Source organism: Triturus cristatus, chromosome 1_2, assembly GCF_964204655.1.
Source record: "Triturus cristatus chromosome 1_2, aTriCri1.1, whole genome shotgun sequence".
NCBI lineage: Eukaryota > Metazoa > Chordata > Amphibia > Caudata > Salamandridae > Triturus > Triturus cristatus.
The window spans coordinates 673,241,281-673,267,172 of record NC_140580.1 but is presented as its reverse complement, the minus strand read 5'-3'; positions in this window follow the sequence as shown (position 1 = coordinate 673,267,172).

The window sequence follows — 25,892 nt, the reverse complement described above, 5'->3', positions numbered from 1 at the left end:
ACTGAAATGATTTTTGAGTAGCGTCCTCTCATTTGCCAGCAAGTTTCAAGGCTTGCTCGCCCAGTGGTTGTTTATGTATTAGCAGCCTTTCACCTCTAACTGGAGAAGAAAGACCGTGTCCAATAACTGTTCTGTGTAGTATACAAAATGAATTTGTTTGCCTCTGCCTTGTCACTGCTGGTTATGATGTCACCATAATGTGAGCAATAGAAATACATCAACTATGACATTTGGTGCAATATCATTCAACCAGATGCTAATTACCTTGTAACTCTTCTGAGCAGCCAAGCAATGCAAGAGCTGCTGGAGAGGATCAATGATGGTCTTCTCTCACGCAGGGTTAACACTTATATTCTTAGGTCATCGATGTAATGTATGTAGGCTACAAAAGGACGGAATCATCTTTAATTTGCCATTGACACCAATAATGTAAAGAAAGGATATAAGTAGTCAGTGGCGGCTCCTCCGCTATGGCGGAAGAGCGCCGCCCCACTGTTTTCAAGCAGTGCCAGAAACATAAAATGATAATAACTTTCAGTTGTTATCAGTTTATGTTGTGCTGCTTCGCGGGTGGGCGGGGCTGCTCTGCTCTGTGAGCAGGGCAGTGGAGGAGTGGTTTGCCCACTCCTAAGTGCGCAATGACTGTTTGGTCTGCCCTCTTGGGCCGCCCAAACCAGTCATGCACACTTTTCCACTTCTCCATGCAGGCTGCATTACAGCCTGTATGGAGAACATGCCCACCCCGTCAGCCCCTGGCTGTGGGCTGTGTCACGGTGCTCAGTCCAATCACAACGCTGCATTTCAGCATTGTGATTGGCTTAGAGGAGGGAGCCTGGCTGCCTGCTTCCTGTTCTTGAAGTCGGGGGCTGGAGAGCAGGAGCAGAAACGAGGGACCCTGCGGCGGAAAGATACGTGATTTTTTGTTCTCCCTCCCGCGATCATGACCCCCGCTACCTCTTGCGCCCCCCCTCCCCACCCGTGAGCCATGCCGTCGCCACTGTATGTAGTCACTGGTTCCAAACCCTGTGTCTGAATCTTCTTTGGAGCACAGTAGAATTGAGGAGGAAATGAACAGAAAGAGTACTTTTCCTTAAATGTAGCTTTGTGCCATTAAGAACCGTGGGTATGTATGGTGTCTGAAATGGGAACTGAAAGCCACTTAGTGCTTTTTATTTAACCTTCCCAAGGCCTGTCTGGGCATTAATTGGGCAGTTGGAGACCCTGAAATGTGTTCGGTTTCATTATATGTTTTACCTGGAGGTGAAGCATAGGCGGAATTAAATCGGGCACAGTCACGGATAACAGATAACCTGCGTCTTCATATGGTAAACTTTGTTTCTAGTTCAATACGTTTGCCAGCATGCCTCCAAGCAGGGCATGAATAAAACGCTGGGATGACGGATGCGTCCTGTAAGAATAATATGTGGGTTTCAGAGTGCAAATTTTCCCCCGTTTAGAAAATGCTTCTTTCCATTTTCCTTTGTTAATCCTTGCAGGCAACAGCTGTCACATCACTCACGGCCATAAAGGGACATCATAAGGCGGCTAATATCAGTGAATGTCTCATGCCAATACTTTATCCATCCTCACCTGCTCTAAAACGTTTAATAAAAAGATCCCAGAATAGTCCTAAAAGAGATTCCCTTTGAATGATGCCTCTTTGGAGCAATAGTGTAGCTGCTGTGGACAAACGAAGCGAGAAACATTCTCAACATGCTTCTTCGTGCCAATTTTTAAGGGTTCTTTAAATTCAGTGTTAATATGAGTGTGCTCTATCAGAGTCACAAAGTGAAGGCCCCTTTTTTCAAAACTAGAGTTCATGCTACCTTCAGTTTGTTTTGATAATCGTACCAGCTTTAGGTTATTAAACAGTGATTAATTATGCAGTAGAAAATTAAAAGAATGTTCATTTGTGGCCTTTTTTTTCGGTGAATTGCCTCGACAAAACTACAAGGTGATCACAAGTTTCATTCTTACCTAGCTCCCTGGTACTGATGTTGAATCATACTTGAAAGCATGAAATAAGGGTTCTTCCATATGAGATTAAGCCTTCTCTCTCCTGGTAATTCCGCTCCCTGGAATTACAAATGTCAGTGCAGTGGTAATTATGGTGGGAGAGTGTTACTGGGGATTACAAGTGGGGTCCTGGGAGTGTCTCCTCAGAAATTATGAACTATCGGTAGAACCAATAATTGGATACCCCAGTAATTACTCATTTTTTCAAGGTAACTAATTCAGAGACTCTTTCAGCAGACTGCTTTCAGCAGAAGACTGCTTTCAGCAGATGAAGACTGCTTTCAGGAGGTGAAGAATGCTTTCAGCAGAAGGAGACTGCTTTCAGCAGAGGACTGCTTTCAGCAGATGAAGTTTCCCAGTAAAACCAACAGATCCAAAAGATCTTGTAATCCTGATACCGCCGGTATCTCTTGAACTGTGATCACCTGGAACCTTGTGGTGTGTTCCTGAGTTGGCACCCTTGGAATTTAAGCTTGCTGCAACATATTTTAGAGAAGGATGCACAACAAGCATACCAACAATTAACACAACACACTAACCTACCTACTGAAATATTATGCCCACATATTCTCTGTAAGACATGACAGAACCTTCCAAGTCCACAGGGCGTATATGTGGACAAAGCAGAGAATAAACGTAACAGCTTCAAACACATACTCAATCAGTGTTGCATTATATGCATGTATATATTGTCAGTGGCAGGACAGACAGCCCTTGAGGTCAGGAAGGGGGTGGGTTAACGTTGATGCTACTCTTTGAAGCACAGGAAGGGCTGAGTACAACTCCCCAGGGCATCCCCCTCAGGAGACCAACACCCTGCCCCACACCCAAAGGTATTATGTTCCCATGCCTGAAAGGAATTCACAAAATACCCTAGGAGATCCATTCACAGCCATGTGACCCTAAGCACTGGCAAAAAGCCTATTTGGCATAGACAGAAAAGTGTCAAATTTCTAAAAATGATGGATGGAATAATATACATATCAAACATTCACCCCAGCCAAGAGATCTAGGTTAAATCCATTGTCCTTCTGCTCATCATGCCAACCCATTTTGGACCAAGCCACATGCAAATCAGCCTTGACCTTGCTCTTCATGAGAACAATCCAGCCCGAACTGCCAAGCTAGGTCTCCCCATACCAGAAATAAGCACTCTAGGACCGTTTTCGTGGTATAAGCCAGGCTAGCTTGTCTCCAGTGGCAAAGCGAGCAAGGGACATGTGTCTGGGCATACCCATCCCATTTAAGACAAAAATTGGTGCTCAAACAAATATGGACATAATGCTGAACAAATCAAACATTCACCCCCGGTCAAGAGATCAGGGATAAATCCATTGTTCGTTTGCTCACCATGTTTGGACCCAGCCATATGCAAATCAGTCTTGACCTGCTCCTCTTGGGAACAATCCAGCCCAAACTGCCAAGGTCCTCACTAGACTGGAAACAAGCATCATGGGACCAGTTTCGGGATATCACCCTTCATCAGCCAGGCTAGCTTGAATCCAGTGGCACAGTGAGCAAGGGACCCACTTCTGGGCATACCCATCCCACTTAAGGTGTAAAATGTTGCGTAAACAAATGATGGACGGAATGCTGAACAAATCAAATATTCACCCCCAGGCAAGAGATCTGGGTTAAATCCATTGTTCCTTTTCTCCCCAGGCCACCCCGGTTTGGACCCAGCCATATGCAAATCAGTCTTGACCTTGCCCCTCATGGAAACAGTCCAGCCCGAACTGCCAAGCCGGGTCCCTCTATCATCTGTTCTTTTTGCATTTGTCGCCCTAAGTAAAGACCTCTGCTCCATAGTTTGAAGAAGATGTATTTTACAAGAGGTAAAGGATGTCTATCCAAATCATAATCTTAATTAAACCTCTAAAATCAATCAGGTCAAAGATCTTGATATTTCTCTGGTGCAAAGAAAAAAGATAACCTAGCAGGGGATGAAGATAGTACAATTAAACTATTCTGCAAGTTCTCATTGAAATAGACCTTTACAATCTCCTTCTATGTCTCTATTAAGGAATAAATGAGTCTGAAGGGAGCATGAGCATCAAGTCCCTTTCATTTGGTGCAATGATTGTCCCTTGGTGGGGGAAATGCACAGGCTTGAAGCTTAACAAAAACTAGAGAAACATTCTGGTATTGCAGTAGAACCAACAACAGATAGCTGTTATTAAATTGGCTGAAAAGGCCTTTTCTCATCATGTGATGACCAATAATGTAAAAATTTGAATCTTTAGTGTTGCCTCCAAATGAGGCTTTCAATGGGAAAGAGGCCTCTCACGCCACCAGACCTGCAGTTGATGGTGATGAAATATTATTCTAAGAGGCCTCGTCCTGATTGATGAGCATTCCAGGGGCGCCACTATCCAACAATGAAGATGTATTAACAACATTTGGTTCTTCTGTTCTCATTGCAGTAGATGGAACAAATGACTCTCAGTGTTTTTTACAGAGCGTTAATATATAAGGAAACAAAAACACTTTTTTTTTTCCTCAGGAGATAGTTTGTTCTTCATAATTTTTCTGCAAATGTTTAGCACAAGCCTGAAGCACATGTCCACTATTGCCACAATATAGACACAGCCCTGCTTTTCACAAGCACTCCTTTTAAGTTTCTGTTAAAGGGTCCTTAACTGTCCGTATTTCCATAGTCTCTTATTTGGGCAACAAGCCCACTGAAATCTTTGATAAACCAGATGAATAAACTGTGAATTTATAATATCTTCCATGAGCTTCCTTCTTTCCTTAGAACTAAATCTATAAGTCCATAAAATGTAATAAGACGGACCAACTCATATTTAAATTCTTCTACCAATTTAAGTTGAGAAAGGGGTTATTGGAGTTATTTCAACCCTGACAGATTTCAGCAACAAACTGTTGAAATGAGTCACATAGTTTTATACATCCATTCTGCATTGCTAAATATAATTCGGTCTTCCTTCAGATTTTAATTAATCATGCAATAGAGATTTTACTTACTTACTTACTTACTCCTTTAGTAGGATATTCCAAGTCATGACATTTCCAACATTTTCTTGAATGCTAGTAGGAAAGTATCATATTTCTCCAAGCAAGTAAAGGAGTTGCCCAGACCAAGGCAGATCCAGTAAGGCAATTCATCCAGTCATCTACTGTCAATCAATGTTGACTAACCTGTGCAGGGCAAAAAGTAAAATGCACCAACAAATAATTCAAAAATTCTCTTAACTTCACTAGATCCCCAGAAAAATGTGCAGCACTTAAAGAACACTTACAGGGAATGCTTGTATATCTGTACAATGTAATACCAATATCTACTCCATTGCCAAATTCAAAGCATAATTTTTGCAACTCTTTTTTTAGGTCCTGGGAAGAATTCAGAGTTTAAGCAATCCTAAGGAGTCATTGGCCTCCCAATCTGTCAATGACTGGATACCGAGAAATATTGTTGAGTCTCCTTAATTGCCATAGGACATGGCCACAGAAAGCTAATCACAGGACTACTTTGTTCTTCAGTAAATACGAAAGGTGTCCCACTTAGGAAGAAAACACCACAAAGAAAGAAAACACCTTGGCAACCTTGTAACTCTTGATTGAAGATTAATATTAAGTAAGAAGTTAATAGAAAGGCAGCAAACTCACCCAGACATCAGTGAGGAGGAAGGGGCCAAGCATAGATATGCAGAAGTAGATCCAATGGAAGTTCCAACTACATGAAGCAAACATCAAGTACACAAATAGCAGCAAGGTTCAAATAAAGTGACACAAAATAAAGGAACAAATGTGTTATGATGCATCCATCACTTGCAAATACCTCCCTAGGTGTGCTACAAACAAGCATTGACATCACAGGAAAATAATCTACTTTAAGTTGGATTTCAAACTTCAGATAGAATTCTTAGAAGAGACAACAATCTTGGAAAGGGCATATAGGGGCATAAAGTAAGATTTGAATGAAAGAGTTTTACATCTGTACTCTTAGGTAATCTTCTGACTCATATGCAAAAGGGTGATTGATTCTCCTTGGTTTTGTTTGATTTAAAAAATACCACATTTGACTGGATGAAGTCCCTGTTGAAACATCAGAATATTCACCTGTTGACTGACATTCAATGTTGTGTTCTAAAACTGAACTCAAAATTTGAGTTGCGCATTCAAAAGTTGAACTAGTTGACAGTTTTTACCTTTGTAGATATCACTGGCACACTTTTTTTCAATATTGTCACTGTTCATTACCACTGCGCTGTGGAGCACCTATCATAATGTTATGCTTGTATATGATTATATAATATACAGTGAATACATGCCATTGTATTTTCATATCCATTTGAGGATATATTTGTGATGCCAAGGATGCATAGGCTTAAGGCTTCCTCAGAGGGAACTATTGTTGTTCTAGTGAACTAATTGCCCAGTGTCCCAGGAATACAGGTTTTCCCCATATTAATTGCCACTTAGGCTAAATCAGGCTCCCAGTTTCCTGCAGAAGTGGAACGATGGCGGACATGGTGAGAGTACACAGAATTATATTGCTAGAATTATGCATTTAGCAAATGTACTTTGACTAATAAAAGGAGCAAGCATACCTGCCAGTAAACAGCAAAAAATAATTTTACTGACAGATTTCAAGTTCCTGATTGATAAAATCTTCAAGAAGATTCCTACTCTGTTGTGAAAGTGTGTGTGTCGGATTAATTCCTACAAATAATCTAACTCAATGTCCTAAGAAGTGTCCATGTTAGTGTTAGCACCCAAAATTAGGTACATTATTTCAATTTTCATCGGCTTGACATCACAGACTGCATTGTTGGAAAAGCAACAGTACATCATTACAAATGCCAGGCTTAATGGAGGAACACATCTTCTGTTCTATTGAGACTCTGTTAATTTGGATGCCAAAAATAGACCCCACTAGGATGGATCCATACCACAGTTTCCAGATTTGCTCATATGATAAATGTACGTAGGATTATTCTGAATTGAACTCATTTGCACAATCAGGTGCTATCCTGAAAATATGGCATAAATCTGTAACTCCTGGGCCTATGATTGACAACTTTGCTTTAGAAAGAAATTATCTGAAACTCTGTGAATGTGGTAATTATGGAGGATGTTGTCAACTTGGCTGATGAGGGGTGTTACCCTGAAACTAGTCCCAGGATGCTTGTTTATGGTCGAGGGAGGACCGGGCCTGGTAGTGCGGGCTGGACTGTTCCCACGAGGCACAGGGTCAAGACTGATTTGCATACGGCTGGGTCCAAACTGGGGTGGTGAAGTGAGCTAAAGAACAATGATGTATTCAACCCAGATCTGTTACTGGGGGTGAGTGTCTGAAAATTGTCAGTTTTCCGTCCATTATCTCTTTGTGTTTGCTTTGTTCAATCTAATTAGGCAGGGTATGCCCAGATGTAGGTCCCTTGCTCACTTTGCCACAGGATTCAAGCTAGCCTGGCTGATGAGGGGTGTTACCCCGAAACCGGTCCCAGAATGCTTGTTTCCAGTCCAGGAAGGATCTAGCCTGGCAGTTTGGGTTGGACTGTCCCCATGAGGCACAGGGGCAAGACTGATTTGCATATGGCTGGATCCAAACTGGGGTGGCAAAGTGAGATAAAAAACGATGATGGATTCAACCCAGATATGTGACTGAGGGTGAGTGTCTGAAAAGTTTTAACACTCAGTCCATATTCTCCTTGTGTTTTCTTTGTTTGCCCTAAGTTGGCAGGGTATGCCCGGATGTGGGTCCCTTGCTCACTTTGTCACTGGATTCAAGCTAGCCTGGCTGATGACGGGTGTTACCCCAAAACCGGTCCAAAGATGTTTGCTACCGGTCCAGGGAGGACCTGGCCTGGCAGTTCAGGCTGGACAGTTCCCATGAGGCACAGGGTCAAGACTGATTTGCATATGGCTGGGTCCAAACTGGGGTGGCAAAGTGAGCTAAAGATCAATGTTGTGTTCAACCCAGATCTGTGACTGGGGGATGAGTGTCTGAAAGGTTTCAGCACACCATCCATCATCTTCTTGTGTTTGCTCAGATTTAAGATCATCATAAAGGATTCAGCAAATAAGCAAAACTATATTGACTGAACATTCAAGCTATATATTACTTTGACAACTTTTTTTAGCGTAATGTTTGAATAGACATATGCGTATGTAGTGAGATGCTTCAAGTTTGTGGCTCAAATATGTACTTAACCACTACAACCACACTTGTCTGTTCCACCCTGAAATGTATGCAGTGTTGTAGTGATTTCTTTGAGACCATAAACGCAGAGCTTCTGCCACACAGAAGTCCTGCAGCACTCCCCAAGAGTGAAGTGAGCAGTAATTATGGACATCTGGAGTCCCCCAATGAGTATGTAAGGGACTCAGTCCCTGGAGGGCCTGTGAAATAACAAGGGTATATACCATGTGGAGTTAACCCAGAAGTGAAAGGGACACAGCAGCTGGAGCTAATGTCACACAACCAGGGTTTTTATGATTACTCAAGTAGGGTACATTAACTACTGTACATATACACCTCAAGAGTGAGGTAAGCAGTGGAAGAGCAATTGAAGCAGAAACACCTGAAAATATATTACACAACCTTGAATAGTCTTAAGTTTAGTCTACACCTCCAAGGTCAAAGGGAGCAAGGTGAGAAAGGGGCACACTCCTAAAGTCTACTGTAGGCTAAAAAAGGCAGGTAAATGCCATCTGGCTGAGCCCTTGTCAAGTGCAACAGGAGAACCCACCACTACAACAGAGATAGGCATTACCATTACCTACAGGAGTAGCCATGTTAGACCAAAACATATGGATGGCAATGAAAATATAAGGAAATTTGTCCTGGTAAGCATTATTATAACAATATGCTTCACCCGTTCAGATCACTGTACCTGTATGCATACACAAGCAAATGCAGATGAACCAGGAAAACTCAGGTTATCAAGGTATGGAGTGAATAAAGTAAGAAGAATGATAATCACTGGTGAAGGAAAAAAAACATGCAAATGGAATGGAGGACAACGAGTCAGAGAAAGCAGCCACATACACTTGAATGCATGTACAGGGCCGCAGGGATCAGTGCTGGCCAGATCTGGGATCCGGCCACCAAAGGGAAAAATGCTGTATTTGCACTGGTATCGTTATTCTGAAACCTTGACAAATTCAGGTGCGCTTGCACTTCGTCTGCATTCTGTTTGGAGAAGCAACATGCAGGTGGGAGGGGGATTACAGATTTTAGATTTCAGCTGGGCCCAAAACAAAGGTCTGATTAAAAGGGCCACCAGCCCTCCTTTGTTCACCTATCATCCTGGCTGGTAGCCATCTGGAGGCTAACACCTCACCAATATGCCAATCCAATGAAAGGAAACAAAGGCACACAGCTGGTTACCGCTTACAAACTATCTGAAGCAGGTTTTTGACTTTGTTAAATTCCCTATGTAAGAGATTTGGTTGCACTCTAAGTATGACATAGTAATCATCTGTCTGTATGAGTAATTGCACAAATATTAATTTAAATTGCACCTAATATTTTATTTTAAATGTAATTCTTTTTCAGCACTACTTATCCCAGAGTAGGGTGTCAGAGCACTTTACATCACACGCTGAGGCACAATAAATCATAGAAGTGTGACAATCAATGTACAGGAAATGTTACATAAGAGAATGAGGGTTATAAGGTGTAGGTATCACATATCATTCATACTTATAGACATTATATGTTAACAGTGAATGGTCGGGAAAGACACAAAGTCAGGAAATAAAAAGTAACTCAGTAATTGCGGTTGTCTGTACTAACAAGAATGTATTACTTCCGAAGGGAACCCTTCTTTGCAATTTTCGAATGATAATGGATTAAGAAAAAAACAATAGGAATCTAAACCCATGAATTAAAGTCTGCATACAGCTACTTGGTGCTGATAAGTAGATCACTGTGCTATATTGATAGGCTTTCAAATTGTGGACTGGAAATAACAAAATGATTCCAGAGTCAAAAGCAGCAGCCCCTTACCTCTTTAACAAAATACCAACCCAAGATCAGCATGTAACACATTTCCTGTGCTAAATCTTGACCCACAATTTATGGGTTCCCAGAGTAATTATTCCCAATTCCAGCACTGACAGGGATACGTTGCCAAGGAACAATTCTTTGTTGTTATTTCAGCATAATGCTGATTCCTGGACAACAAAAAATGCTGCTCCATTACTGTTATGTTATGTTATGCCTCATTTTATAACATGCACAGATACTAAAAAAGTGTCCCGGCGCGAGAGCCAAATAGCAAAAGACGAAGAGACGCTTATGAACCACCGAGAACTCATGCTCAAAAGGCATTAATGGAAGAGTAACGTTTTAATTGTTTTTTAAATAGCCTAAGATTATCCATGTTCCGTAACTCAAAGGGCAAGGTGTTCCAATCTCTGGCTGCTTTCAATGAGAAAGAGCAGCCACCTAGCCTCATCAAATGGAACCTAGGGACCGCCGCGAGGCATTGACCCTTCGAGCGGAGTTGCCGGGAAGGCTCATAAAACGCAAAGCACCTTCTGAGGTAATAAGGCCCAGTCTGATAGAGAGAACCATGTACCAAAACCAAGGCCTTAAACCGAACTCGCTGTTCAACCGGGAGCCAATGAAGTGTTCGAAGGTTCTGGCTGGCACTGGATCTAACTGGCAAGCCCAATAAGGTTCTAGCCGTTGCATTCTGTACGATCTGTAACCTTTTCAATTGGTAGGCCGGAAGTCCAAGATACAATGCATTGGCATAATCCAGCCTGGACAGAATAAGTGCCGGTGTTACCATTTCCTTGGCATTTTTAGGAAGCAACGGCAGGAACTTCTTAAGGCGTTTGAGCATACCAAAACACGCCCCGCTAGTTTGCTGATCTGGGTACTAAATCTCAAATCCTGGCCAAACCAGATCCCCAGGTTTTTAGCTGGACAGCCTGAGGCACTCGGCAAAGGAAAGCCAACCGGCCAAATCTCTTACCTAAAATTGGAGGGAAAGGCCCCATAAAGAAGCACTTCAGATTTCTCCTTGTTGCACTTTAATTGGGCCTTAGCTAACCATTTAAAAACCTCTGCAAGGCATGTCCTGGCAATGGTAGGAGAGAAATCCATTTTACTGCATGTAAAGTGGAGCTGGGTATCATCAGCGTAAACTATAATTTTCGCACCCAGCTCCTCAGCTAAATAAACCAAGGGAGTAATGTAAACATTAAAAAGAAGAGGGCTAAGGGTAGAACCCTGCGGGACTCCCGTATTCAAGCTGCGTGGGGTCGAAGAAAAATGCAGCAACCACACTTATTGCAATCTATGAGCAAAGGAACAATTCGATCCATTTCCATACCTGCCCCGAGATGCCAATATGAGACAACCGTAACAAAAGTTGTTGGTGTGGCACGGTGTCAAATGCGGCCGAGAGATCTAAAATCACAAGTGCTGCTTTGCCGCTAAGTGAACTTATGGCTAAACGATGCCACAACTGCCATTGCCCACCTGGCAGTTGTGAACAACGAAGTCTTCAAACTGATGGCTGGGAGTGAGCAAGCTACCACTGAAAAAATCATACCCTGAAACTGTTTGAATGCCATCACTCTAGGACAGATAGAGATGTATTTGGCTGTTGTGGCTCCTAATCCCCTTTTGACTGCAAGTCAATACTGCAAAGGGGAAGAAGCCACATTTTGTGAAACAATGTATTTACCCAAGCATGGGCTTGTACCCTTCAGTCTCCTTATCTGTTGCACTAACATGTTACTCATCATGAAGAAGACCATTTAAAATCAAGCTAGTTTCGAAAACGAAAAGCGAATCATTGACTGTCTTTTAAAAACATGTGGAAAGAGTTGTTTATAATAAAATGCTGTGAGTTTTTAGTGTAAATAATCACTGTATATTATGTCTTCACCTCCAGTGATATTCATATTTATGGTACTGTTGACAAAGTATGTACGAGAAAATGTTAAACTGAAAAGTTTGTTGCACGTAGCACAAAATAATTGGTGTATAAGGCAAAATGTATCTGCAATAGAACACTAATTTTGTAATACTGATACCTAGCATGACAAATGGAAAATGGGGAAAGCAATGAATGCCTGTTTTTCATAAGTACCCTTTTTACATTCTGGTACATCTAGACGATCTTTTTGAGGTAGGTAGGTCATCCACCATTCCACTGGTGCAGTGGAAGCTCCCTTTGGCGCCCAGCATAGGACTGCCTGCCATATTTTGAGATTCCCACCAGTGTGGTAAGGATTTATTTTGCAGCAAATGCTTCCACCAGTGCAGGGAAAGCACTTCAATGAAACTAACAAGGAAGTCCAACAGCCAGCCACCTTTACTACCTTTACCTAAGTGTGCCTAATTTTCATTTAAGGGATAATCTGTTCATGCTCTTTACCTACCATTTACTTATTCCCTTAAACTGTCCTGTGGCCATCATGTAACAAACTTTAACCTAACCTATATTTAATCAAAATGTTAGAGGTACATACCTATGGGAAACAGCCTTACACTGCAGCTTGAACCACGCTGTGCCTTAACAGAGCGGTTCGAACCATGAATGCGTTTTTACAACTTTGAGTCCAACACTTTCCCTACTGTTGCACAGACTGGAGTCAGAATACTGAATTATACTATTTCAACTCCAGTGCTTTCCCTAAGGCAAGTCGTTGTAACAACTTGCATGGTAACGGAATTGTAAAAAAGCATTTGTTTTTTGGACTGTGATATTAAGGCAGGCATGATCAACGCCTACGTGGTTGAGACATACAGTGTTCTAGATCAGGTATTGAATTCTCCCAGAGGGGGCAATAGAGAAACTAGATTGAGACAATTAGAGAGCAGATACATTTTGAAAGTTGAAACCAGGGAACAACATGGCTTGACTCTGAGAACAATGACAGTAAGGGAACACAATGTGCGCACCTAACACATACAGTACCACCCAATTGAAAAATGTTAGATGCTCAACTTCCTGTGGTTCACTGTCATCAAAACCACAATCAATAAAAGAGTACAGTTAGGAAGGAACATCAAAAAATAGAGTCCATGAAATCTTTCCTTCAGGTTTCAGTAACCTTTTATTTTTTTAGTTTTTCAAATTTGCTGATTCTTCAACTAGTTGCTTCAATCGAAAATACAAAATCGATTTGTAGATCACAGTTGCCTTTTCTATAGATCAACAGCCTTTCTGCCTACGCGTTTCGTCCTTCCCTTAGGACTTCATCAGGGTTTGAATTCCATCAATTCTTATTTCTCATAATTTGTTCAATACTCCTCTTTTCACTTGAAAATAATCAATTATTATTTTTCTGAAATCCTTCAGTCCTCCTCCTTTCACTAAGTTCAAAATCTTTCACTCTATCAATCTTATTTCACAGCGATCTTCTCTCCTGCCGCGGGCCCGATAAATCCCAAGCGGTGAATACAGACAAGGAAATGTATACGTTTTTGTATTAAGCATATGCAATCTAAGTCTGTATGCTTTTAGATGTTTATTTGCTTGACAAGAGCATTTAATCTCTTTCACATTTCATGATGCCGGTTATTTATTTGTTTTACAGGCACTGATATAGGTACAAACATCAACCTCACTAAAAGTTATGTGAACCGCATAAGACCATTGATACAAATATCTTCCATGAGCATTCTATGTTTTGCCAACTGTTTTTTATTAATATAGGCCCAATTGGGCTGTGATTCATGAATTAATTTTTCATTTGAATTTTTGGATCAATTATTTGCTCAAGAATAATTTTGGACTGATTATATTGAGTACTACATCATGGTTGCGCTAGTTATGCCTGCGCATCATGTCATTTGAATTGGGCACTTGCCCAGTATGTTGTTGTGATGTGCTCAGATTTTTTGTTTGAATTTGTTTAATTATTTGTTTGTTCAGGATTGATAATATGGAGTACCATATTTTGGCTGCATGATGAAGTCAAAATGTATATCCAGTTGGCTTGATACTTTTGCACTTGCCAAGCAAGTTATGTTTAAGTAATATGTCATTTAAATTAGGCACATGCCAGCATGCCCAGCATGCTCCTGTGATATGAGGATTTACGCTTAATTTCTGATTTATAGTTAATGCATTGCATGTTGTAACGCAAGTTGTTGTGGTATATAGAACCCATACCATAGTCTCTGAGGAAAGCAGAAACAGACTTATTGATGTGCTTTCTTGCTTTCTTAATCTGCGGACAATATTGGTTGGACCAGTTCCACTTTTGCCTTTGGCATATGTTAGAATATACAAAGGTAGTTTGTGGAAAAAGTGACATCAATTGCACAAAGGTGTCCTTAACAAGCATTTCCAGACCTACCCCAGTTAAAGTGCCTAGGCCATTTCCACCACAGTGCACAATTATAAGGTTAGGCTGTGGGAGATGTAGAAAGGATTTCCCCAAAGGCATTAATTGGTGCCACTTTAACCCTCTTTGACCAATCCATTTAATGGCTACATTTGGCAAAGCAAGGTCTTTCACAATACCTCTTTTTTCTGCATACCTTTCACTCCAGAAGACATAGCTATGACCTACAATCCACACTGTGAACATCTTTCAAGGAGATCTGGATGCACTCAGAAAGTGTCTTTCAGTAGAATGGCAATATGAAAAGAAAGATAGTTATAAAATGGAGGCTTACATACTTTTTTTTTAATAAAAAGAACTCATTGGCTATTTCACACCATTCTACACTAAAAACTAGGCTGTATGTTTACATTTTTAAAAGCATGTTTTTTATTGGTTCAGAACAATATGTTCCCACAGAACATTACTTTGGATTTGCTGTTAGGTTTGAAAAGTCAAGCACTCTTGCTGTTTGGATTAGAAACATTGTGTGCTGAACTTCTGTCCTCTCTGCTCACACCAGTGTTCCATGACCTGTTGCTATGGTAGCAGGCAGAAGTCATGTTGGGGGTAGGAATGATTTGGAAAAGGGTTGAAATGTGCAACCAATAGAAATGTGTGTTTCCATTTGAAAAAATGTGGCAAGCAATGTGATTTGAAGTTAACATGTATATGTGTGAAAAAAGAGAGGGAAAGTTTGCCATTTACTGGTTCTGGTGAGAGGTGTACAGCTCAGAGATTCTGGCTCTGATAATCTGCTGTGTGAGTGCCACATTTCTTTCTCAACTAACTACTTTTAAAGGTGAGTTATGAATTTGAGAGGGGATGTATGTGGTGTATTTTGATATAAATAATAGAAATGTGTTTCTTCTTTTAAAGTTGTGTTTTACATTTTATGTTTTGGAAGATATTTAACTGCCTTGAACTTGTAAGATATTATGGAGTATGTCTTCACCATAAGTTAAGGTGTACTGGTATCACCCAGGAATACTGTTTTGTGCCTAGAATCACACCATGAGTCTGTGTGCACTCAGGAATTGTTGTCAGAGATTTAATTCGTGTTGCTCTTGTTCTGTAAGACTTGCACTCGTAGGAAAGGGGCAGCTTGTTTTCTTGAACTGTGATGGTTAGCATTCAGCAGAAATCACTATCTCACAGATGCGAGGCAAATGCTAACACATTTGAAAACAACAGGGTAGATTTTCCTTCCACTCCTGCAATGGGTGAGGTAGTTCCTACATGTTCAAAAGCCCAATTAACCCTTACCACATGTGCTCTTACATACATGTATGCAGTCTTCATGCAGTTGTGCAAGTGTCCATGCAGATCTCTCTTGCACCTGACAATACACAGTCTCCAGAAACACAATCTTAGCACACAGCCAGGTGCTTCTCCTGCACTCCCATGCTTACTATTCAGCACTGTGTGGTCTTTCAGATAGCAGTGTGTAACGCTAACACATTCAACATCACCAAGGCTCATTTCCTTTGCTCTAGTCTAATCACTCACCCAGGTTCCACATGCTCTTGGTCTCAAGTAGCTGTTAGGACATGTGCTCTTTTCTGCCTCTCTAAACTATAAGGAAAATGTGTCAGGCTGTTACAGTAATTATCACTTGCTCTACCACAGTAGTAAATGTGCTTTGAAATTGCCAATCAAATATCGTTTTCTGCCTACAATCACACCATGAGTCAGTGTGCACACAGGTATTGTTGTCAGAGATTTAATTTGTGTTACTTTTGTTCTGTAAGACTTGCACTCGTAGGAAAGGGGCAGCTTGTTTTCTTGAACTGTGATGGTTAGCATTCAGCAGAAATCACTATCTCACAGATGCGAGGCAAATGCTAACACATTTGAAAACAGCAGGGTAGATTTTCCTTCCACTCCTGCAATGGGTGAGGTAGTTCCTACATGTTCAAATGCCCAATTAACCCTTACCACATGTGCTCTTAAATACATCTATGCAGTCTTCATGCAGTTGTGCAAGTGTCCATGGAGATCTCTCTTGCACCTGACAATACACAGTCTCCAGAAACACACTCTTAGCACACAGCCAGGTGCTTCTCCTGCACTCCCATGCTTACTATTCAGCACTGTGTGGTATTTCAGATAGCAGTGTGTAACGCTAACACATAAAACATCACCAAGGCTCATTTCCTTTGCTCTAGTCTAATCACTCACCCAGGTTCCACATGCTCATGGTCTCAAGTAGCTGTTAGGACTTGTGCTCTTTTCTGTCTCTCTAAACTATAAGGAAAATGTGTCAGGCTGTTACAGTAATTATCACTTGCTCTACCACAGTAGTAAATGTGCTTTGAAATTGCCAATCAAATATCGTTTTCTGCCTAGAATCACACCATGAGTCTGTGTGCACACAGGAATTGTTGTCAGAGATTTAATTTGTGTTGCTCTTGTTCTGTAAGACTTGCACTCATAGGAAAGGGGCAGCTTGTTTTCTTGAACTGTGATGGTTAGCATTCAGCAGAAATCACTATCTCACAGATGCGAGGCAAATGCTAACACATTTGAAAACAACAGGGTAGATTTTCCTTCCACTCCTGCAATGGGTGAGGTAGTTCCTACATGTTCAAATGCCCAATTAACCCTTACCACATGTGCTCTTACATACATGTATGCAGTCTTCATACAGTTGTGCAAGTGTCCATGCAGATCTCTCTTGCACCTGACAATACACAGTCTCCAGAAACACACTCTTAGTACACAGCCAGGTGCTTCTCCTGCACTCCTCTGCTTACTATTCAGCACTGTGTGGTATTTCAGATAGCAGTGTGTAATGCTAACACATTCAACATCACCAAGGCTCATTTCCTTTGCTCTAGTCTAATCACTCACCTAGGTTCCACATGCTCTTGGTCTCAAGTAGCTGTTAGGACATGTGCTCTTTTCTGCCTCTCTAAACTATGAGGAAAATGTGTTAGGCTGCTACAGTAATTATCACTTGCTCTACCACAGTAGTAAATGTGCTTTGAAATTGCCAATCAAATATAGTTTTCTGCCTAGAATCACACCATGAGTCTGTTTGCACACAGGAATTGTTGTCTGAGATTTAATTTGTTTTGCTCTTGTTCTGTAAGACTTGCACTCGTAGGAAAGGGGCAGCTCATATGATAGGATTTGAAAAGCTCAAAAAAAATATAGTAATATATTTAAATTACATAAAGGTATTTTTTTTGTTTCTTTTAGGTATTGCTGAACAACACTGAAATAAATTAAACATGCCTATAAAATCAAGAAAGAAAAAAGAACAGCAAAAACATCTATATTTGAATACAACTGGACAACACAAATTAGTTGAAGAACCTCATGTTGGAAAAAAGAAAAAGTCTTCTGGTAAACAGACTAAGGATTTTTAAAAAAAATATCTTCAAACATACAAAAAATGTAAAAAATGTATCCACTGCAAATAGTGTTTCAAGTAGAAAACAACAATACAATAGAAAGAAAATACTAAATGCTAATGTACAATCAGAAGCAGGAAAGAATGACTTAAAAAGAAAAACAGAATTTCAAAACATTTGTAGAAAAATGTTTCAGAGAAGAGTGATGTTCAATTTGCTAAAGGATGTGAAAAAATATAGGAAGAAAGCAAAATTTTATAAGAAAAAGAAACATATTGAATCAATTGTTGCAAAGGCTTTGGAATTAAAAAGAAAACTATTTATTTTAATTTTGAACAGGATCCGTACATTAGATAAAATAGTCAATGTAATGAAGTCAAAAAGCAAAAGAAAAAGAGTAGTGAAAAAAAATAACTTTTGTAAAGTGTTCTTAGGAGAATGGAAGCATAGTTCAAGTACTGAACCATTTTTTAATGAAGAGAGTTATCTTCAAAGTAATAGTTTGCTGCATGCAGTTGACACCAGTGGTCGAGCTTATGAAGTTAAGGATGGTTGTGTAATGGAAAAGGAGAAAATGGTTCCAAGAAATGAGGAAGAAGTGTTAGCTGATGAGGTTATGGGGAAACGTCCTAAAGCCCCAGTGTACGCTTGGAATTGTAGTAGTATTTGTACTGTACGACAAGAATCTATTGATAAATGATGTGACTTTCTAAGAGAATATAGTAAAAAAAAGTGTTAAACAGAAGATTAAGGTGCTTCAAAGACTAGATCCATGCAGAGGATGCTGGCAGTTCATCATACTGAAATGAGAAAGTTTGTGAGAAGATTGTATTTTGCTAAAAGTCCATCACTAAAGTTACATGAGTTGAATAGTGCTCTGTTCCGTGGATCTGTATCAGATGTGAAGAAGGTTTGTGAGGATATTGAATTTTGTTACTTTGGTCCAGAGCAAGAAAGTTCAGGAAATGACACAGTTATTGAATAAAATGTGGAAGAGAATGTAGAACCCACTGTTAGTAAAAAAATTGAAGATCAAATGACAAAATTTACTATCATCTCTAATGAAAGACCAAATATTACTTGTATTTGTTGCCGGAGAAGCCATTATAAAACTCAAACAAGGAATGTTGATCTCTATAAAAAAGTGAAAAAGAAAATAATTATGAGTGGAAGGATTTTGCTACATATTTGTTTCTGGAAAATTGTTTTGGTTTGGGTGAAGATCAGCGTATTTGTAAATACTGTTATAACAAGTTAGAAGAAAATTAAATGCCAGCTAGAGCTGTACATAATAATTTAGAATTGGTTGATATTCCTGCAGAACTTAGTGATTTAAATACGTATGAGTCTATACTCATTCAATGTGTCCATCCGTTTCAAACTATAGTTCGTATGGAGCCCAAAACAGGTAAATTACCTCCTTCAGATTTACAAAGAGGTTTAAAAGGAAGAGTTGTCTATTTGCCATTAGATTTGAAAAAAAATATTGAAACAATTGATGCAGATAGTTTGGAAACTGAACCATTAGTTATTCTGGTTAATGGTGTACCTACAAAGAATAAGAAAATTTGGCAGGAGCTAGTAGATGTACGAAAAGTACAAAGAGCAAATTTATATTTGAAAAGAAATAATAAGTACTATGAATCAATTTATATGGATGAAGATGATGAAGTTTTACTAGCAGACACAGGAATACCAACTGGGCAAATTGAAAAAGTGGATTAGTCAAAAGAAGAAGAAATTTATGAACATTTCAGCATACATCCTCTTCATTCTAAAGAAGTTATGGGAAACACTATTGATCTGTTTCAGATGAAAAAGCAAAAGGAACTCCCGTGAGTGTATGGGAGGAGAGCTTGGAAGCTCGTTGTTTTCTCCAGCTGTTTCCTACAGGAAAAGGTGGACGATATGATGAATTCCAGTACAGATTCCTGCTTCTTAGTATCGGACTACAAAATTATATGCAGAAGATCCAAGATTTCGTCAAAGTATTCCTTATTTGTTCCATCTTTTATTTGAAAGTGACTTGTCTGCACTATCTTATGCAGTAAATCACATTTTAAAAACTGGAGTACATCTACATAATGTGTCTGCAAAAGATTTTATGAACAAAGTGCAACAGCGAGATGATCATTTGGAATCTCAATTGATTAATCTGATGGCTTGTCAGCGTGGAACTAATGAATATTGGTACCGACGCCATGGAGAATTGAAATGTATGTTACGGAATTTATGAAATCCTACATGGTTCCTTACCCTAAGCTGTGCTGAGTTTGCTTGGGATGATTTACTGGATTTTCTTCGAGAGGCAAATTCAAATATTGAAAATATCCAATACAAGACAGCAGGAGAATTGTGCTCATTGGATCCGGTTAATGTTTGCAGATATTTCAATCATAGATTTGAGGCTATGATGTCCTTCATCTGCAATAAAAAAAATCCACCTCTTGGAGAAGTTGTGGATTTCTTTTGGAGAAAAGAGTACCAATCAAGAGGTGCTCCTCATATTCATATGCTGTTGTGGATAAAGGATGCCCCAAAATTTGGAACAGATTCTGATGATGCAGTTTTATCTTTCATTGAAGAATATGCAACATGTGCTATACCTAAAAGCACAGAAGAAAAAAACTTAAAAGAGCAAGTTTTACATTTCCAAAGTCATCGGTGTGGAAAATACTGTCGACGAAAGTACAAGAGTAAAGATAAATTCTACACAAAATGTCGATTTGGATTTCCACGACCTGTTCTTTCAAAAGGAAGAGTAAACAGTTTTATGTCAGCTGTGCGACATACAATTACAAGAAAATCTCCGAAAAATACCTACAACCTAAGAAGAAAAGAAGAGTCAAAATATATAAATGACTACAACCCAGTCATTTTATCCATGTGGAATGCTAACATGGATATTCAGTATGTAGCTGACAATTCTATTGATGTTGCTCGGTATGTCACATCTTACATCACTAAATCTGAGAAAACGGAATTGAAAGAAATGTGGGAAGAGATTTCTCACGAGAAGACTGTCAGTAAAAAGCTATACAGTTTCAGTTTAAAGATGTTATCACATCGAGAAATTGGCTCATACGAATACTCAGATAGGTTATCATCTGCAAGTCTGTACTCCAAATTCAGAAGAATAATTTGGGTAAGTTTAGGCCTTGCAGGAATGCGAAATCGGGTACTGAAATCTATTCGAGAAATTGAATATTTAGCAGAGAACGAACCAGAAACTATAGACATTTTGAAAACAAATATGTTGGACACATATTACCCAAAGAGAAGTCATCATCTTGAGAACATGTATCTCTATGAAGTGCTGCAGAACTACATTTTTAAACGGAATGCCACAGAAGACATCAACAATGGAAAATATAAAGTCATTGGTGAGGAAGGATGTTTGGTGAAACAAACAAAATGAAATTTGATTAATCACAGGAAGCTGAGTTGCGACACTACTGACAAAAAGGAATTTTACTACTTAGCACTTTTACAGCTGTTTAAACCATGGCGTTCAGAGGATGAATTACTTGGAGATTTTCAGAGCTATGAAGATTCCTTTAATGCATGCAAAGATAACATAGAATGCAGTACTTTCCCAAATTATGTACAAATGTTAAATGAAGAAATTGAACAAGAAACCACAATTGCAGCTGAAGTAGCTAGAGACAGTTCTCAAGACAGTCAAAGTTCTGGTACGCTCAGTCAAGATCCCCTAGGACAACCAATCGTAGAAAATGAAGCTGCAATAGCCATGACTGAAGTGGAAACAGCTATGAATCAAGCTCAGGAAGATTTAATAGACTTACCAAATTTGGAACAATAACTGAATGATGAACAACAACAAATTTATGAAGAAGTCACAAAACAAATTGATCATGGATTACTACCTGAAAATAACGAGTGCTCATACACAGCATTTGAACCAATCAGAATGTATGTGAGTGGACAAGCTGGAACTGGAAAAAGTTTCTTAATTAAAGTAATTACAAGCTACCTACAGAAAAAAACTGATTCACCTTTGTCTTGTGTTGTTACTGCTCCAACTGGGTTAGCAGCATATAACATAAAAGGAATTACCTTACATCGTTTGCTAATGTTACCAGTAGAGCATGAGAACAAAATAGAATACCACAAGCTAACAGGAGAAGCATGTTTTGAAGTTTCAAGACTGTTGAAGAAAATGAAAGTTCTCATTATTGATGAGGTAAGCATGGTATCAAACTTAATGCTTGCCTTTGTGCATTTAAGAATGCAGCAAATTCTAAAGACAGACTATGACGTGTTATTTGGAGGAAAACATGTTATAGTTTTTGGGGATCTACTGCAGCTCACTCCAGTTAAAGGACAAACTGTATTTAATACTGTTACACATGAAGACACGAAAAAGTCGTTAGGAAGTATAGGTAATGTGAATATTTGGTCATACTTTGAGTACAAAGAACTCAATACCAATATGCGGCAAGCAAATGATGATGATCATGCAAGTATTCTCAAAGATATCAGAATTGGACTACTCACAGAAAATGGCAGAAAAGCTTTACAGAGTCGATTGCTATGTAATTTGTTTCCAACAGAACAAATAGTTCCAGAGAAAATATACAAGAAAATTGCAGAAAAAAATACTGTAATCTGCTTAATGCCAACACTACATGAATGCTCTATATTCAATGAAGAACTTTTGAAATTGGAAAATGAAGAGATTATGAAAATGGAAGCCGTGGATAAAATACAGCATGAAGGAATAACTATTACATTGACAGGCAAATTGAAAACTAAATTGGATTCTCTAGAGAAAAACATATCAAACAGCTGGTTTAGAAAAGAATCTTTATGTATGTATGAACTGTCGAGTAATTTTAAGACGTAATTTGAATGTAGAAAAAGGTTTAGTGAATGGAGCTATGGGTAAAGTTGTGGGTTTTGTTAACTACCAGCAAAAAGATGGAATTTAATTTTTAAAAATAAAATTTGATCAGATTGAAGAGGTTAAAGACATTAGTCGTTGTTCAGTTCGTTTTTTGCTTGTGAAAGACTTATATGTACGTAGGAAGCAGTTTTCGTTTTCTCTAGCATATGCTGTAACTATTCACAAATCTCAAGGATTAACAGTAGATAGTGCTTTTGTAAACATTGGATCTAGTGTGTTTAAAGAAGGTATGGCATATGTTGCTTTGTCACGAGTAAAAACATTATCTGGTTTATTCATGATAGACTTTGATGACTCAAAAGTTAGTGCTGATGCAAATTGTGTAAAGGAGTATCATAGATTAAGAAGAAGCTATGCTCCTCATTTAGGTCAGTATCCTGTGTTTGAAAAACGTGTTGTTTGTCGGAAAAGGAGAATTGAGAATATCTGTAATGAGGATGTACAGAAGAGAAAACAAAAGGAGAGTGATGTGATTGAAAGCAAAAAGAAAAAGGACAATGTTGAAGAGGTTGTTGGTTGTCATTTTGAAAAGAGCTCTGGTGTCAACTGCTACGCTAATGTAGTGCTGAATGTTGTATTTTATCTTGAAAGTTTGCAAGAGCAGATAATACTAAATCATGAAAAAAGATTCTGTTCTCTGCTGAGTTTCCTTTGTGAGAAGCTGAGTAATGATAAAACTAAAATAGAAAGTGCTTCTGATGTTAGAAATCTGTTAGATGTATGTTCTGGATGTACACAGTTTACGTTATCAACGTTATTTTTAAAGAAATATGCACAGTATATAATTTTAATGATGCACAGTTGTAGAGCTGATGGAACAAATTTGGACACTTTTATAAAGAGGTTTACAGGAAATCAATTATCAATATCAGGAAAGACTTATGCTGCAGTTGCAATAATTTTCCATGATGGACCTTCTATAACTTCTGGTCATTACACAGTTTATGTAAAATGTGAAAAAGGCTGGACACTGTGTAATGATTCTCAATTGATTTTCAAGCAATGTTTGCCTGCAGAATTCCCAAATTCATTCTTAATTTTTCTAAAACCAAAATTTTAGGTACAATATGCACCATCTGAAGAAACCATTATTTCGATTTTATAAGATTACCATTGGATATTTCACCTAAAAAGGGTTTAAAAATTACCATTTGGCCTCATGTAAGGGTAAAAATTTCTATTGTGGACTTCTTTGACCGATATTATTTTGGTGTATGTGCTTAAGCAACAAGATTTACAGACGTTATTTATTGCGAATAGTTTTTGTTCTTAGAACATATTTTTAATATATATGTTACATTTCTATCAAGGTATGTTTTACTGAGGATAGATTCAGGGCTTTTTTAAACAATCTTTCAGATTGTTGATTTTTTTGCCCGCTTTTAAGTGATGAATGCAATTGATATCACTATTTTCAGTGAAATTCAATATATTCTGAAAACAGCAAAAAAGGGCAAAAAATTACTTTGTTAAATATGAAAATATGTGTATGGTATTCTAAAATGTATTGTTAAATATTACTACTTTTTTTCTTTTTTTCAGATCGAGAAAGAAAATGTAGGAAATTGAATACATTTTTCTTGTAACTAAAACAAAACATTTATTTCTAATTAAGTTATTTTGTTGGTCAGGTAAGTTTAAAATATCTGTATTTCTCACCCCTTCACTTTCATGCTCCCTTTTCTTCACTTCTCCTCACTCTGCTTTTCCCATTGCCCTTCCCTCTCTCTTCTTCCTTTACTTCTCTTTCGTAACTCCCTCACTCCTTCTCTACTACTCCCCTAGGTTTACTGCCTCCATCACTATTTTTTCAACCATGTTTCTCTCCCTGTCTCCATATGTCTCAGTCATTCTAACTGCCTTACTCCTTCTCAGTTCCTTGCTCTCTGTCTCTGTTTTTGTCTCCCTCCCTTTTTCTGACTTACCCTTAATTTCCTTAACATCTCTGGGGCAGATTTACAAGCCCCCTGCACCACCACTACGTCACTTTTCATGACGTACTGGTGGCGCAGGGGGCTCCTCCATATTTACAAGGAGAGGAAAAGCCACCCTGCGTGACTTTTCCTCTCCTCGTAAATACAGCCACTTCACACACAGCACTGTGCGTTGAAGGGGCGTTCCATGGGTGTTGTTGTGGGTGTTCCTAAGCAACACCCATAGAACTAGACACATCTCCAGATTTACGAGCAATCGTAACTCTGGAGATACGTGTGAATGCTACGCCACCCTAGAGGTGGCGTAGCGAGGCGCAATGAGGAGAAATGTTTTCATTTCTCCTTGTTTTTTCCTCTTTCAGTGCGTGCTGCATGCTACAGCACGCATTGAAAGAGGAAAAAGCCACTTGTGATTGTTTTTGTGCAGGAAGGAGTCCCTTCCTGCAAAAGAACAATCTCCCCACCACGCAGGCATCCTTGCAGCATGGTGCAAGGGAGCCTGCGGCGGCGCATGGCTGCAGTTTGTGCGCCAGCGCAGGGGAAGCATAGAGATGCGACATATTCTTGTAAATATGTCGCATCTCTGTGCTTCGAAACTAACACAGCACGGCGCAGCAAAATTACTTGCTGCACCATGCTGCGTTAGTTTGTTATAAATCTGCCCCTCTGTTTCTACCACTCCTTCTCTTTCCATCACTCATTTTCCATCTATGTTAATTTTTTAACCTTCTCTGTCATTCTCCTTCCCTCACCTTCCCTAACTGTCACTATCCTTTTCTCATAGTCACTCCTATTCTCCTACTTCACTTCCTCCTGTCTGTATCTCACACCCCTTCACCTTTTCGCATTCTTTCCTTCACTCTCCCTCACTCTGCTTTGCTCACTGAAATCCTGACTCCCTTTCTCTCACTCCAGTTTCCTAAATCCCTCTATCCCCTCACTCCCCATCTCTAACTTTCCCTTACCCCCTTTTCTAATCCTCATACCTGTTATCTCACCATCACTCCACTTCTCTTACTTTCAATCCCTTTACCCTGCTGTACTTCATCCGCTTCATCTGTTACTCCCTTTTCCTATCTCCGTCCCTTACTCCCCTTTTCTCACTCACCCCTCCCTCACTCTCCATTACTCACTGCCATTCCCTTACTCATTCACTCTTCTTACCTGTATCCTCTACCTTTAGTCCTTTTGTTGCAGTCAGTCTTTCACTTCCCTTTCATGACTGATCATACTTTCCTTTTCTCACTCATTCTGTCAGTCGTTTCCTCCTCTTCACTCAGTCATTTCAATCATTTCAATCATTCATGTATACACTACACATTCATTCATTCA